The sequence below is a fragment of the Asterias amurensis genome, chromosome 22, assembly GCF_032118995.1.
Source record: "Asterias amurensis chromosome 22, ASM3211899v1".
NCBI classification, from domain to species: Eukaryota; Metazoa; Echinodermata; class Asteroidea; order Forcipulatida; family Asteriidae; genus Asterias; species Asterias amurensis.
The window spans coordinates 12,584,130-12,594,768 of record NC_092669.1 but is presented as its reverse complement, the minus strand read 5'-3'; the positions used below and the strand labels follow the sequence as shown (position 1 = coordinate 12,594,768).

Here is a 10,639-nt window from a genome sequence, read left to right as displayed (position 1 = left end):
GTGCTTTCTGCTTATGAGTTGATTGTTGTACTAAGCGTTGCCAACAAAATGGCACAAATATGTAACTTTAAATACTCTTCTGCCAGCACCAATCGATAGAACCTTACATCAACAGTCACAATAAATGGACTGTATATTACTAAAGGTCTGTTTACAAAATGTAGGACTTCATCAATTGTGCTTCATCTCATTTTTGAACAATTTATTTGGATTGTAAAAAGATTTCAGAGGCAAATTGACCTTGGGTGACATTCCAAGCCAATAGCCATACCCTGCTACTGCCTCACAGGTTGGGGGACTGGACTGCAATAAATGCAAAATATCCAAGTCCCATGAGGCAATTTATAGGCAACCACTTTCAGGCAATGCCCACTAAGAAAACAACATTGCCATCTGAATTTTCACAGAAATTCATTAGAGGTACATGTATAGTAAGGCCATGATTGAAGATGTACTTTGATATCAAAGTGTTTTTTTGTTTGTCTGCACTGGAGCAGTTGACTCAAAATTGACTTGTGTGACAAGGCCCTTTAAGTACATTGATGATGAAGTCACAGTGCTGCCCTGTCACAGCGTTTATTTGTAAACAGACCTTTTTACAATTCATACCCAAAACAAAAAGCCTACCTTAATATCCTAGTATTGAATACTTTACAGAGTTGAAGTACGAGAAGCTTGCAGTGAGAGATGATGAAGTGTTTGAAGTCGTGATGAAGCTGCAATCTAAGTGTTCTCATCAAAGCCTCGGTGCATCTTTTGTGAGGAAACTGCTGCTCCTCATCATCTTAATGGACCTGTAAACAGAAATCAAAGAATCAAGAATTGTATTAGTTATAATATCTATTGATCAAATTTGACGGTCTGTGTCTAAATTTAGACACAGAATTTTAAAGTTCAAACAAAAAGTGTATTGGCCTATTTATTTTACTTTTTAAAATCTGTATGAAATGTTTGAAAAAAATTCCTATCCCACTAGTGAGCAGCTGAACTCAAACCAACAGTCTCTGAAGTAAAATTGTTAAAAGTTTAATCTACCAACTTAGAACTGTACTTTTAAAGTTTGTTTTATTAAAATTTTGTGACAGTTGCACTTTGACTATTGAAGTAAATAAATAAAACTAAAATGGAATTGAACAGAAAACCTACGAGTTGTTCATTAGTTTCACAACATTATTAAATAAGTTATACACATAGTGTAGGCTGGTAAGAGATGGGGGTACATCTTAGGGGCGGTTTAAGATTGAAAAAGGAGAGGTTGGGATGGATTGTACAAGGCTAAGGCCAAGTAAAAATAAAAACATGGTGAGCATCCCTCTTTTTTTCTAATTGCAAAAAGAGGATAAATTTTAACAATCTCAGATGAGAAAAATAAATTTTGAGAAAATAGCCTGGTTGTCTTTAAAAAAAAAAGTGTCAGGCGACCATTCTGAAAAAGAAAAGGAAAAAGGCAGGCTGCTCATAAACATGTTTTTTTTTTTTTTTTTTGGGGGGGGGGGGGGTAAAAGTTGAAGGGGTATCTTGGGGCGGTTCAAGAATGACGGAAAAGGGGGAGGTTGGGATGGAAGTACAAAGCTTTAAATAGAAGGGGTATATTTTGGGGGCGGTTCAAGATGGAAGAAAAAGGGGGAGGTTGGGATGGAAGTACACGGCTAATAGTAGAAAGGGTACATCTTGGGGGTGGTTCAAGATGGAAAGAAAAGGGGGAGGTTTGAATGGAAATTTTGTACAAGGCTTAATAGAAGGGGTATATCTTGGGGCGGTTCAAGACGGAAAAACAAGGGGGAGGTTGGGACGGAAGTACAAGGCTAAAAGCAGGAAGGGGTACATCTTGGGGACGGTTCAAGATGAAAAGAAAAGGCGGAGGTTGAGATTGAAGTACAAGACTAATGGAAAGAAAGGGTACATCTTGGGGGCAGTTCAAGATGGAAAGAAAAGGGGGAGGTTGAGATTGAAGTACAAGACTAATGGAAAGAAAGGGTACATCTTGGGGGCGGTTCAAGATGGAAAGAAAAGGGGGAGGTTGAGATTGAAGTACAAGACTAATGGAAAGAAAGGGTACATCATGGGGGCGGTTCAAGATGGAAAGAAAAGGGGGAGGATGGGATGGAAGTACAAGGCTTTAAATAGAAGGGGTATATTTTGGGGGCGGTTCAAGATGATAAGAAAAGGGGAGGTTGGGATGGAAGTACAAGGCTAATAGCAGAAGGGTATGTCTTGGGGGCGGTTCAAGATGGAAGAAAAAGGGGGAGGTTGGGATGGAAGTACACGGCTAATAGTAGAAAGGGTACATCTTGGGGGTGGTTCAAGATGGAAATAATAGGAGGAGGTTGAGATGGATACAAGACTAATGGTAGAAGGGGTTTATCTTTGGGGAGGTTCAAGATGAAAGGAAAAGGGGGAGGTTAGGATGGAAGTACAAGGCTTAATAGAAGGGGTATATCTTGGGGCATTTCAAGATGGAAAGGGGTATATCTTGGGGACGGTTCAAGATGGAAGAAAAAGGGGGAGGTTGGGATGGAAGTACAAGACTAATGAAAAGAAAGGGTACATCTTGGGGGCGGTTCAAGATGGAAAGAAAAGGGGGAGGTTGAGATGGAAGTACAAGACTAATGGAAAGAAAGAGTACATCTTGGGGGCGGTTCAAGATGGAAAGAAAAGGGGGAGGATGGGATGGAAGTACAAGGCTAATGGAAAGAAAGAGTACATCTTGGGGGCGGTTCAAGATGGAAAGAAAAGGGGGAGGATGGGATGGAAGTACAAGGCTTTAAATAGAAGGGGTATATTTTTGGGGCGGTTCAAGATGATAAGAAAAGGGGAGGTTGGGATGGAAGTACAAGGCTAAAAGCAGAAAGGGGTACATCTTGGGGACGGTTCAAGACAAAAAGAAAAGGGGGAGGTTGAGATTGAAGTACAAGACTAATGGAAAGAAAGGGTACATCTTGGGGCGGTTCAAGATGGAAAGAAAAGGGGAGGTTGGGATGGAAGTACAAGGCTTAATAGAAGGGGTATATCTTTGGGCAGTTCAAGATGGAAAAACAAGGGGTCGAGGTTGGGACGGAAGTACAAGGCTAAAAGCAGAAAGGGGTACAACTTGGGGATGGTTTAAGATGAAAAGAAAAGGGGGAGGTTGAGATTGAAGTACAAGACTAATTGAAAGAAAGGGTACAACTTGGGGATGGTTTAAGATGAAAAGAAAAGGGGGAGGTTGAGATTGAAGTACAAGACTAATTGAAAGAAAGGGTACATCTTGGGGGCAGTTCAAGATGGAAACAAAAGGGGGATGTTGGGATGGAAGTACAAGGCTAAAAGCAGAAAGGGGTACATCTTGACAATTTCATATCTTATAAGAGAGCAGCTGAATTTAAAAGTTTAATCAAGGTCAATTCAAGTAAAGGGTTTACTTAAATGTACTTTTTATTTTTTTTGTTCAAGTTTTTGCTCTTGTGACAGTGGCATTTTGAATAAAACTAAAATGGAATTGAGCAGAAAACGTATGAGTTGTTCATTTGTTTCACAAAAGTGGGACTATAATACTCTAATGTGTAGGCTGGTAATAGATGGGGACCTACATCTTGGGGCGGTTCAAGATGGCGGAAAAGCGGGAGGTTGGAACTGTACAAGGCTTTTAAAAGCCAAGTATATAGCCAGTTATTTTTAACCCCCCCCCCTTAAGAAAAATGTGCGGGGCAGCCATTTTGAAAAATATAAATAATAAATCCCTCCTTCCGTTTTTTTCAAAAATGGCAGGCCTTAAACTCGTATTTTGTTTGGCCTATTAGTTGAAGGGGTATATCTTGGGTGTGGTTCTAGATGGGGGAGGTTGGAATGGAAGTACAAGGATAATAATTGAAGGGGGAGATTGTCTTTGGGGCGGTTCTAGATCCGGACTGAAAAGGGAGAGTTTGGGATGGAAGTACAAGGCTTTTAATAGTAGAAGGAAGAAAAAAAATAATTGACAATAACAATAAGGTTATAACATTTGTGTGCAGGCCTAGTGCTTTTCACTGGCACTTTGAAGGCGCTTTAACATTGTCTGAAAATTATGTGTTTTTAGCCGAGTCTTGAATGAGCTGATAGAGGATGAGTCACGGATGTGAAGAGGGGGAGGTATGGTTAGTAGTAGAAGGGCTAGATCTTGGGGCGGTTCAAGAACTTTGAAAGAAAATGGGAAGTTGGGATGGAAGTACAAGGTTAATAGTAAAAGGGGTTTATATCTTGGGGGCGGTTCAAGAGAAGAAAAAAAAAGGGGAGGTTGGGATGGTAATAATAGTAGAAGGGGTATCTCTTAGGGGCGGTTTAAGAAAGAAAGAAAAGAGAGTGGTTGAGATGGATTGTCTTAGGCTAATAATAGAAGGGGTGACATCTTGGGGGCGGTTTAAGAAAGAAAGAAAAGGGGAGGTCTAGTACAAGGCTAATAGTAGAAGGGGTACATCTTGGGGGCGGTTCAAGATGGAAAGAAAAGGGGGAGGTTGGGATGAAAGTACAAGGCTAATAGTAGAAGGGGTACATCTTGGGGGCGGTTCAAGATGGAAAAAAAAGGGGGAGGTTGGGATGAAAGTACAAGGCTAATAGTAGAAAGGGTACATCTTGGGGGCGGTTCAAGATGGAAAGAAAGAGTGGGAGGTTGAGATGGAAGTACAAGACAGCGTGACCTGGGGAGGCACTTGGATTCATCAACATGATCCACACACTGAAAATCAAATTCATCATAAATAAGAAGAAAATATAGTTGTAACTCACCAGTATTTGCAGTAATTTTGAGAGGTGGAGCGTTTAGTTAAAACTTTCATCTGCTGAGGACTCCTTGTGATGTGCCGATGGTTTGTGATGACTTAAACCGTGTCTGTTGAAATGATGTACATTACACAGCGAGGTTACTTCAAGGATTCCTGCAGAGGGGAAAACATGCAACAACACATGAGTCAAAAAGTGGTTGTTTGGGATCTTTCATTTTATTATTCTTAAGGGTCTAATTATTGATTTCAATTTCAACTTTGTGGCCCATTCAGCAGTAGCCAATGGTCTCCTATGGGTCCAAGCAATCAAACAATTACAGGCCTTTTTAAAAATTTGCTCTTGAAACGGGCACAGCAATTATCCTCTGGTAAGGGTTACTTCTAGGAGGAAAATGTAAATTCGTTTTGAAACCTTGCAAATGGCTTGACAGCAAAAGCACAGAGCCCCATGGTAAATGAGTTAATTCAAGGCCTGAAATTAAATACTTTCCATTTAGCCTTTACTTTTTAGGATGTTCAATAAAAAATGTTCAGTAAAAAATATTTTAAAACATCAAGTTGAATCTTATCTTTTAAAGGACAGTTATTTTTTTAAACTTGGACTTGACTTCTACAACTTTTCCTTCCTCCGTGATTGAACTGAGATCAACAGCATGTCAGAAGTAGGAGCTGCTAAACGAACAGGGCCTTCTACTTTTCACTTCCTAAAACAATGTCTTCAGATTCATGTACTACAAATACTCTCTTTATTTGTGTATATTGTTTGATTGATTAGATTGCACCTCCAATCAAGGGGCAGGCCTGATACTTCACAGAGGCAACGAAGGCGATTGCCTCCGTGTCCCCTGGTCATTGCCTTGGTGCCCTTGAAATGATCCAGTACAAATTTGCAATTTCATCATAGGGTGCCCTTTACCAAGAAGAAAATGCCTTGGTGCCTTGGTGAAGGGGACTCGACAAACTCCCACAAGGGGTCTGGATATAAACACCAACCTAGCAACAGTCAATCTATCTCATACAAACATTGGTTTCCAACATGATTATGAATTGCACAAATCAAGAACTTGTGATTCAGTAACTAGGCAACACAACTTATTCTATTCATTTTGAAATTAGCGATAAGCTTGGTAAGATTCAAACCTACAACCGTGTGATTGCCAGTCATGCAGTCTTACCACTAGACAACCGTTAACCCTTGCATATTGACGTCAAGAATCGGCTCATTAGTGAGGTAAGGAAACTTTATTCTTTGACATTTGGACATTGGTGGCTGTGAGTGATGCACATTCAATGTTTGATGTTTTTGTACAGGTACATTATAAGAGTGTCAAATACAATCACTCACCGAGTCAGACAGTGCAAACATCAATGAACAACATCAACAAGCTAAGTTGCTATTTATGATCGCTCATTCATGGTCCCTAGGTATAAGGTTGGGGGCTAAACTTAGAACCATGACTAATTACTCAAAATTGCGTCTGTCCCGTCCATCATCATCATAATATAAGTCAAAACAAGTATAACATAAACAATGTACACAAACTCCATAGCCAACCAACGTGTCCGACCATATTAAATTCGAACCCACAAGTTTTTGTTTGAATCCCACTTTACAAAGGGTGCTACCTGTGTCCCATGGCATCTAGATACACACCACGAATCTACCAGCTATTTCCAGACGAAATTAACAATACACTAAACAAACAAATCCTTACTTACCGATCTTTTATGGTGAAAACATTCTGATTTTAAATCCATCTTGAGCAGACGACATGTTTACGAAGATTGTGCAGTGCACTATGCAGAATTTCCGCCCAATCCGAACTTGGCAATCACTAGTCCCAGCTTGAGTGTTCGAGTTTGGGTGTCCCAACTATAGTTGGGTCATTGGTAATTGGGAAAGATAGCAGCGAACAGTGCATTCCTAATCCGAGACTTCATTATACAAAAATGTGGTGCAGCCCAAATTTGTTATTTTTGTATGTATAACTTTTGGAGTTCTTTCTTGTTCTGTTAAAAACATTTAAAGTCAAATTTGTTTCCAGAGTGAATTTAGGTGGAGGCTTTGTTTACACACACACACATACAGCAGTGTTGCAGAGAGTTCTATAAGCGGTCCAAACTACAGTTGGAGTGCCGGACTACAGTTGAGACCCTCGGGTTGGGGACCTGCCCCAACTACAGTTGGGCCGATAGCAAAATTTGGGACGGAACAGCGCCCTCTCGGTTGAAAAATAATATAATAATTACACGATTTGAAGACAGCGCCCTCTCGTGATGTAAAACTATTTTTACACCAAATTTACGACAGCGCCCTCTTCGGCGAACAAATATTGCCATAAATTGAAGACAGTGCCCTCAGCGTTGAACTCAATAATTGAGGTTTTGAGAGATAATTATTTTTTTAAAGAGTTATACGCCCACAAATTATTATGCATTTAAGGGTATTTTTATGATTGAAGATTTGTTTATAAACAACAAAATACAATTTCAAAGGCTTGCGTCTCGCGTTTTGTTTAATTTTCAATAAATTTTACCCCCTCAAAAGTTTACCCATTGTTTTCATTACCATTTTATTTAAAGTTGTCTAAAGGTGGGATGAAAGGGCTACGGTTGGTATATATCGACAATATGACCTTTATTGACAACAATGGTGGACTTTGTACATTGGAGGTCCTTTCTGGCAGGCAAAACACTGTACTAGTCATTTGGGAAAATAATTACATTATTTGAACAACTTTATAGACGGGTCACACTTTTTGTTTCTGTCATAAACTGATACAAATCAGCCAGTGCCATCTCCATTCTTGTAATACCGCTTTGTACTTTGCTCGCGTAGTAAACAATAAAGAAACCCAAACAATCCCTCTTCGTTGTCTTCGTTATTTCGATGCATCGTGAGATAAAGTTCAAGGATTAACTTTGGGCCTATTTCTTCAAACTCACTTTCTTTTTTTTCCCCAAAAGGATTGTTGATTAATTTTGATTCAAAATGCAGGGCTTCGGGTAGGTCTGTGGCTGGTGAGAGCAAAACAACTTGCTGGAGACCACTAAAGGGAAAAATGAATACAATACCACTAAACACTACCCATTGGATGAATTCTGAGGCAGACTTCATGACTTTTAAAGGAAGTGGACCATACTAATTACAACAACAAAAACCAATATTGTTACTAAAAATAATTGATAGCATAAAAACTTACTTGGTAACGAGCAAGGGAGAGCTCGGTAGTTTAAACATTATGAAAAACGTTTCTCTCTAAACTAACGTAATTTTTGAGAAAGAAGAGCGTGTACTTTCACATTTTTGTCAATGAATTGAATTTGTGACCTCACCTGAGGTCTCGAATTCAACATCTGAAAGACCACAACTTGTGCGAATGGGGAGTTTTTTCTTTCATTATTCACTTGCAACTCCGACAACCAAACTGAGCTCAAAGTTTTACAGGTTTGTTTTTATTTGCATAATGTTGAGATACTCCAAGTTAGATGACTGATCTTTGACAATTATTACCAAAGGTGTCCAGTGCCTTGAATCATCATTTGTTGGAAATAATAGACCTCCATTGTTATGTCCGAAAATCCTTTGTGTTTGTTTTTCTCTGTGTGCAACTGTAGCCTACTAATAATTATTTTCCCCTAAAATTAACTACCTTACTTAGTTCTATTTTAGCTTGTGGAAAAGCCATCACACCAATTCAGTTCACCAAGTTTACCCGAAAAAGTATTTTCACAACATTCATAATTCTCAATCTTGCAGAGCTAGAGCTGTTCCCAAGCAGATTGAATGATCGACAAAGTCCGTCGCGGCCGTAATATATTATTTTAAAGACAGTGGACACTATTGCTAATAATATCGTCAAAGACCAGTCTTCTCACTTTCTGTATCTCATTATTTTTGCATAAAATAACAAACCTGTGAAAATCTGAGCTCAATCGGTCACCGAAGTTGCGAGATAATAATGAAAGAAAAAACACCCTTGTCACCCGAAGTTGTGTGCTTTTAGATGCTTGATTTCGAGAACTCAAACTCTAAATTAATTTTATTTATTTATTTATTTATTTATTATTATTATTATTTTTTATTTTTTTTTTTTTGGGGGGGGGGTCTCGAAATCAAATTTTATGAAAAATTGCTTCTTTCTTGAAAACTTCGCACAATGTTTTATACTGCCAACCTCTCCCCATTACTTGTTACCAAGTAAGGTTTTATGATAATAATTATTTTGAGTAATTACCAATAATGTCCACTGCCTTTAAAGGTTAGGTACACTTTTTGTAATTATCAAAGACCAGTATCTATAACTTGGTGTACCCAGAGATTATAAAACTGAAAATTTAAACCTAATCTGTCAAAATAATGTGAGAAATTAATGGGGAAAACCATTCTTGTTGCAGTTATGTGCTTTGCAGATGCCTAAGAAAGGCTTAATGCTTGAGGTGACAATAACCTCTTTATTTCAAACTACTACTTACACAGCCCTTCAGCGTTCCTTCTTATTTTTACCAGAAGTTTTTATGGTCAGTTAAACAAAATAAGAACTTTACGAATAGGTCGGTGTGTCCCGGGGAATTCTGTCCCCCATATTATGGGAAATTAACATGGGTTGAAGGAGGATGATTCAAACGAGGGTGTTATTAGAAGAAGTTTGTCAGAATCTCAAGGGGACAGAATCTCCTGCCAGTGCCACACACCACCATCCACCTAAAAGTTAATTATTTTCATTCTCTGTTCATTAAAGTGATAGGGCGACCTCCAGTGGTGGAGATTGCGGCGCAGAGCCACCTCACTTTGCATCCTGACACGCCCCCTCCTGCAAAAGTACATCTAGCAGTGCATGCTGCAGCTGTTTCAGTATTTCCCCGCACCTTTATTTCTGAAATTTTAATGTAGATTTCTAAAAACGTATAGAGAGAATTTCACACAAGAACGTGCCATATAGTTGTTGACATAAACGAGCTAAATATTATAAACCCCCAAAGAAATAATGGATTGTGCCCATGACCTTTAGATAACAAGGTCACGTTATTGCTGCCATCGCACATTGCATTCAATGCATTAATTTTTGTGTTATCACGTCGTGTATTCTGCACTCATTTCGGGGTCACACAGAAGACGCAAAAACAGCCACGAAAACCCCACATTTTACCCTCAAACCTCTGTTCAGACGTCGCTAAACTACCAACCCACCATCAGGACAAGTCTTACAATGGTCTCATCAACTTAATTGGACGAAATACCTTCGGAAATGTGAAATTTACGGCGTTTTTTGTGTGTGAAGTTCAAAGACTTTGCAAAAAAAAAGTGTTGGCGCTTCAATCAACAAACACCAATGGCAAGGTTGTCTGCTCGCATTTCTAACTCGCGGCTCTACTCATCGTTACTTCATTGCTTGGACTAAAATTATTTGAACATCATCATTATCATTTGCGGTGAGCTGAGTTTGACAACATTACAGACGTTAATTTCATTCATGTGTGAATGTGACTGAAATCCAGGTAAGTCATGTAAATTGGGGGCATTGAAAACTATGTCAAATTCTTGCGGTGGTGGCATGGTGATGGTGTGTGCGGGCGGTCATCAAGGGACGTGCTTGCCGTTCGCACCCCGCAAAACCCCGCGGGAGGTTGTGTCGCTACGGCGCTAGGTGTATTTATTTACCCGGGGATTTCACGTTGTTTTCTTCGACTTCAAAAGAAAACAAGTCTATGTCATATGATGAATGTGATTCACTAACAAATGTTATGTTTGCTAGGATTCATTTGTCATTAAATGATGTTGAGTGACTGATGTGATAGGCCCTACTGATATAATTATATGATGATACTGATATAAAATTACTGGCTAGTATTTTGTTAGTAATCATTCATTTACATTCAATAAAAAACAGGAAGGTTGTTGA

The 10,639-nt window shown here is 39.1% G+C and overlaps 1 protein-coding gene and 1 long non-coding RNA gene across 2 annotated transcripts in view; one reads left to right on the top strand and one right to left on the bottom strand.

Annotated features, from left to right (window-relative positions):
• Nucleotides 1-655: 655 nt before the first annotated feature.
• Nucleotides 656-6,536, bottom strand: LOC139953868 (uncharacterized). Its single transcript, XR_011788020.1, has 3 exons — nt 6,456-6,536; nt 4,741-4,889; nt 656-794 (listed from the first exon to the last, which is right to left on the bottom strand). It is a non-coding gene; the product is annotated as an uncharacterized lncRNA (long non-coding RNA).
• A 3,286-nt stretch (nt 6,537-9,822) lies between these two features.
• Nucleotides 9,823-10,639, top strand: part of LOC139953571 (nuclear hormone receptor E75-like) — a 49,447-nt gene continuing 48,630 nt past the window's right edge. Inside the window, exon 1 of the mRNA XM_071953027.1 lies at nt 9,823-10,235. The gene's annotated coding sequence lies outside the window, so the exon portion shown is untranslated. The remainder of the gene's footprint in view (nt 10,236-10,639) is intronic.